We start from the raw sequence: 6,534 nt of genomic DNA on the forward strand, positions 1-6,534 counted from the left end.
CTGCAAATGCTGTGGCAGATTTGTTTCTCATCAAAGATCTTGGACATCTTTTTCAAATCAGCTGTTGTTACTTTTCCTAATTATGGCTCAAGTACCGCTAACTGATTATTGGACTACAAAATGGCGCCCATTTGAATCACAGAAGGTTGCGGTTATGTTCCTTCCTATATCTTCTTTCAGGCGTCTTGTTAGCAGAATGTGCTTCTAACTCTTATAGGGTCTTTTTAAAACCAGCCTATTAACTTGTAAAGGCTCCACTTCTTCAGGGCCTCTGTGGCATGTTTGCTGCTTTACTGATGTAACACACCTTTTTTCATTAGTTAGGTTTTTATGTAAGGTTAATCATAATTAAACTAGCACTTAAACTTGGCTGTTGGCATGCACTTTGAGCCGCTTTCTGATAGTTGGTCGCCCAGTGCGGACAGCGAAATGCCTCAAATGTCTGTCGCAGTGCACATGTATAATCAATCAAATGTATAGGCCTACATATAAATTAATTAACTTGAATTATAAAATTGTTTACAAATATTTAAATGCATAATATAAAGAGTATTACATGTCTTTCTGTGCCTCTAAAAGAGTCCAGTCATGAGTTTAAAAAAAGGTACATTTACAAATGGATTTCGCCTGCCGAGAGCACCATGGATGGCACATGGTTTGCACCTGCTATCTCCCTGTATCAAGGTCCAATTCACAAAAGATAGATACATGGCTATAAGCCCTGATCTTTGTGCTTGTACTGTTTTGCAATGAGGCTCATTTGCATAGAAAAGGGCCAATTATGCACTAACTCTCTGAATATGACTTAATATTAGTATATCTGAATAGCATAGGAGCACCAAGATGCTGTTGGTGGCAGCACATGAGAATATTTCACTCTTTGTGGTTGCTTTGATAGTTACACCGTTTATTTTAGTGTATTTGTGTTTATCTGCCACAAAAGGACAATTCATTTTCTGAATTCACTCGAGAGTCTAGTCATGCTGGCACCTCTGTGAGGCTGTCTTAGGCACAGCTATGCTATAAGCTAAATGCTAAAGTAAAGAATGAGAATGGTAGCATGCTAACATTTGCTAGATCCCACTAAACAAAAAATAGAGCTGAGGTAAAAGGTTAGTCATAAGTTTGGTTGTTATTTGGTCATAAGCCAAATGATTGGACAACAATTTGTCAGGCCATGGTCATGACATAAAATGAACTGATTAAACTAATTATTTTCAGCTTACATTGCAGAATAAGGCTATCATTCGTCAGTATCATAAAAAGGGACTCACCACCCTCCTCCCCCACACACAGGCTGCACACACGCTCCTCAGAAGGGTTGGTCTGAATGAAGTCAGGGAGGAGGACGTTCAGTACAAGTCCTCAGGCCACACACACATAACTCAACTATGGCTGCCACAACCTCTAACTGAATAAAGTTATTTGTTCCATAGCGTGCCACTCCTTCCACAAACAGTGACTCTGTATCTTTACACTCACAAAGACGTGCAGTGTTGACCCCTGACTCTTTAGCTGCGCCACTTTTTCTCATTTCTCTTCTTTTTGTGTCTCTCCTGACTTGTCTTTCCTCTCCACTCTCCACCCTCCTCTCTCTCTCTCTCTCTCTCTCTCTCTCTCTCTCTCTCTCGGTCAGATCAAACTGTCCTGCATTCCTCACATTCCAGCTGCGTATGTTAGAAATTCCATCCGGCTGCTGTGGCCTCGCACACTCCTCCTTTTCCATCCCTCTCTCGATCTACATCTGGTCTGCACCGGACGAGGCAGACGTGGCTTCACCGTCAGGTTCGCCCTCACCTCGCCTCCGCCTTTTTCTCCTACTCCCCCCTTCCTTCTCTCTCTGGCTTTATCCAAGCGAGGGAGTCGGACTGAGCCACATGACGGACAGTGTGTAAGGCCTTGAGACAGGCTTTCATACACGGTGCAACGGTGTAAAAGAGATAACACCGTCTAATACACAAAAGACTGAGCTTATCTGGGACTTGCATTCTCTGCCACAACTGGGAGGACAGGGGGAAGACACACTGGAGGTTGTGTGTAAACAGGAGGCTGTGAGGGAACCATTTACAAGGAGTGTTAAAATGAGGATTTATTAAGATTAGAGAACATGAATAATATGGAAAAAGATAAATAATAAAACACGAACAGGAAGAAGCCTTCTTTCAAAGTAAGAAGAATGGCGGTATGGTAAAGAGTGGGTCAGCCGTCCTTCCATAATGCAAGCCCATTCATTTGACCTATTCATATTGGGGTCGTGCTCATACTGTGCGAGAGTCCTACGTTGGGTGATGATATAAGCCATCGTGGGCTGACCCTCAACGATAAATCTGCACGGGAAAATATGAAAAGACCTTTAAAATGAAATAAAAAGAGTGGGATAAAGAAATGTTTTATTACATATATCACTCCAGGTGCATTCCTCTGCTGTGGGTGTGGCCCGGTTGGCAAGAGTTCACTGCCCCAGATTGTAGTCTGCAGTATAGACTGATCATTTTGGGGCTGGGAATTGGGACAAAGACAGGGAAAGGGCGGTGGCTTTGGCAACACACTGATCATAGTGCAGAGCCTCTTCTTGTGTTCTGCTGCTGGCTGTTTGCAGGACTTTAAAGGCTATCTGACTTTAACCCTGAGATCAGTACAAATAAAGGGTGCGGGTTGCTTTACTTGCTTAGAGGAAAAACTGAATGCCATTCGGAATTCATGACGCCCTGGGAGATGGCTATGTGCGGTATGAGGCCTGTAAGTCTGTCCTCAGGCAGTCTGTGCCATTTTGTTTGAAAGAACTGGATTGCTTTTTCTTCTAAATGAACCTACATAACACATCCCTTCTTGCCCCATCCTCCATTGACAAGGCACGCGATAGGAATGAAGGGTGTAGCCCAAGTTGAGCAAGATGGCTCCACTTCTGCAAATGTAAGCAAAAAAAAAAAAGGGTAGGGAAGGTTGCTTTTTTCCTGCGAACAACCCATGTTGCTCCATGAGTTGCTGTTTAACTGACACCCTGTAATCACCTTGTGAATGTGATCCTCATTGACAGGGTGGCTTATGTCACACTCCGGATTGCAATGGCACAAATGCAGCTCGTGACACAGCCTATTGCGCATTCCTACCGGCACACTGAACTATGGCTGCACAATTATGTAAGACAGGCTCCATCGATGTAGGCCACACTACAGTAAGCTTTCCCCTCCCATAAAAAGACTGCTCATACAGTAATGCACTTTAGTTTTAAAACGTTTAATAGAAATGTAAACCACCATAAAGAATAGTATATAAATGTAGGTGAGACTTGGAGGCCTAAATAGTTTGTCATGTTACGTCATCAGCTTTAAAGTGTTTTACTGGTCCTTAAAATCTACATAAATACACTTTATGTCTTTCACTTGAAGACAGATCTTCCAGATGACTGCTGGTGCATTTCCGCGAAATGACTCAGCAGTAGTTATCTTCCAGATTTTTAACTATCCTATACTTAGGCTTTTTCCTTGGCCTGCAAATTTGAATTGGCTTTCTTATGACACGTTTAGATGACATAAATGCAGACATCCCAGCCTGTTATAGCCTATAAACCATACATTTGACAGTTAAATGCTTACAAATGACAAAATGAATACTCTTGAGGCTTGAGTACAAGTTGATAGTAATCATGACACATATTAGGCTTAAACATCATATAAAGTCACATTTGTAAATCTTTAGCACTGATAACATGATGTCGATGTACTTTAGTTGGCTTTTCTGTTCAATATTTAGTTAATTTAGACATAGGCTAATTCTGACTTTTTTTTCAGCATTCCTTTTGCTGCTGATGCAGATTTAATATATGCAACACTTTAACGAGACCTAAAAAAGTGGATTAAGCTACTGTGCAGGAGCTTGGAGGTTGTGTTCACATTTTTAGGGTGCCAATTCTCTGTGTCAGTGGGCCTGGACGATATGATCCACATGACACACATACAGGCCTTCAGCCAGAACTCCTATAAAATCAAACCTATATCCTCGACGATCCTACCACGGAAAATGTGTGCAGAAAGCTGCCGCTGGGAATCAGAAACCAGACCTAGAGAGGTGAATCTTACTTTAAAAAGGTTAAGGAATGGTTTCCCAGTTCTCTTTTAAACGCAAAGTGGGTCATGAAGTCGCCACACGCTAAATCTGGCTGACAGGAAGAAGCGTTTAGGTAGCAGAAACACAGACAGACTCACAGTCAGAAACACGCCCCACCTTGACCACCGGCCCTGGCTCTGCTGCCCGGACAAACCCTCCGCACGGTCGGGTGGAGTTCAGCCGGCCTCGCCCTCTGCTCCGGCGGAGTCCCGGAGCTCCAGGAGGGTGTGTCGCTGTCTCTCTGCCTGTTTTACCTCCACGATATAAAACGGGTTGGCAGCGTTTATATATCTGCTGGTGTTGAGCCTACTTTTCCATGCAGCGCAGTGGAGGACGAGGCGCAGGACTTCAGCCCCTTTTACACAACTCCCTCTCTCTCTCTCTCTCTCTCTCTTTTCTCTCTTCTCTCTCTCTCTCTCTCTCTCTCTCTCTCTCTCTCTCTCTCTCTCTCTCTCTTTCTCTCTCTCACTCTCTCTCTCTCTCTCACACGCGCGCACACACACCCGGCTTCCCAGCTCTGATCAGCTGGCAGCGTAATGACGTAGCAGCCAGGAGAAACGGACGTCAGAATGTGCACGAATCTGACGTGTACACGCCCATGAAGCAGCAGATTGACCTGTTAGTAATACATCACGCTATTATACATCCATGACATCACGCACATAAAGACGTAAAGCGAGTTTTATTGTCATTTAAATGCAGGTAGACCTGTAATACGTAGCCTAACATGGTCAAAAATAGGAGTAAAACACTAATTACACACACGTAATCGAATTGAATGTACATTTGCAGCAGGTCATACACGTCTGTATAAAAAGAAATAGCAGTTAAATGTATCCTAGTGGCAGAAAAACATGTCAAAACTAGTTTTAAGGCTTTAATTGGTGGTGTGCTAAATGCTTAATAAATGTATGTGTTTTTATTCATTTCTGCCGTTTATGGGTGCATTGGTCCTCAAAGTAGATTAATCTAGCCATGTTGGAAATAATTAAATCATGTTATGTTAAAGTAAAACAGATTCAGGATGAGTTTTTTGTCAGAGAAGCTGCAACGGTTTCAATTAAACCTGTCACAGCAGAAATGAGTATCTACGTGGCCTCCACAGACATCCGCAAGTCAAGATAAACGTGTTACCCTCTCTCTGAGACACTCTCACAATGAGGACGGTGGGGTCAGTTTCCTTTCTAATGTCTCCCTCTCTCCTGTGAACCTGTGCTCCTGCAGCTTTAAGGTTGCTGCACTTTGAGAAGCTGCTTCCTCACTGTCACCTGACACACTGAGCACACACTGTTCTTATTATACATCCATGGCACACACAGCAAATCCTCACAAGACCAAACCCACTGGCTCATTCTCCTTCCTCAGTCTGTTTTATAACACCTTCGTGTTTACTTTACAATAAATTCATTAGATTCTGAATATGTTATGCGGAAAAAGCACCAGACAGACCTTTGTTTCTATGAAAAAACAGCTCAGTTTTCACTCCACTTGTGGTAACCTTTATTTCTGATTCAGCCACGACTTCCCTTTTTAGGCCTGTGTGGAGGTGGAAGACATTATGAATCAGTGATTCTCATTATAACACTCATTTTATGTAGGATCAGTATTGAAAATGAAGGAAAGACAATTCACAATGACACTCAGTGTTGTTTGGTATACTGATCTTATTTCCCTCTAGAAAAGTACCATTTAATATTTGTTGACATTGTCTGCAGTATACATACTTGATAATTTGCTGTCATTAGCTCAGCAGCCAAATAGCTGGTTAGGGTGTAAATGGGTTTAAATCTTTGTTTCTAATTAGGGGCACTGGCTGTACATACCCTATTCCTTTGTTATGTAACTTCAAAAGTAATTTTGTTTGCCCTTTTTAGGTGGCAGGAGTGAAACATAGTCATCCTTGTTTTGTTCTGTTATGGTTTCAGTATCATGATGACAGTTGGAGAACATTCAAATACAAAATAGGACACAACAGGATGTTTTCTTTTTCTTTTGGCAACAATGACTAAGGACCCCCCAGGTTTGGGCAGAGCGCGGGATGTTTGAAACGTCTTGCTCTGTCACTGGATTCAGGAAGCTTGCATGTGAACATTCAGCAAAAGAATAAGCTACTACATTAGTTGCACAACAACCTGCTTCAACATGTAATATGATCTAAGTGCACTTTGAAAACGTTATGTCACAACTGCTATGCATATCTAGAGTGCCTGAGAAATACCAGTAAGGTTAATCTCCCTTCTGTAAAACATTCACCCTAATTCGATTGAGATTTCTTAGGCTTTAATTGCTAATTCACATGCAAACTCGGCGTGTTTGCATAAGCTGTTGTTGAGAACTGTTTAAGCAGATGCCAATGCACTTTCTGCTGCTTAAGACCTGTTTGTATAATAATGATGAGGTGTGTGTGAGTCACATCTCCCCCCCCCC

This window comes from Notothenia coriiceps, unplaced genomic scaffold, assembly GCF_000735185.1.
Source record: "Notothenia coriiceps isolate Sejong01 unplaced genomic scaffold, NC01 NC01_scaffold00029431, whole genome shotgun sequence".
In the NCBI taxonomy this organism is placed as follows: Eukaryota; Metazoa; Chordata; class Actinopteri; order Perciformes; family Nototheniidae; genus Notothenia; species Notothenia coriiceps.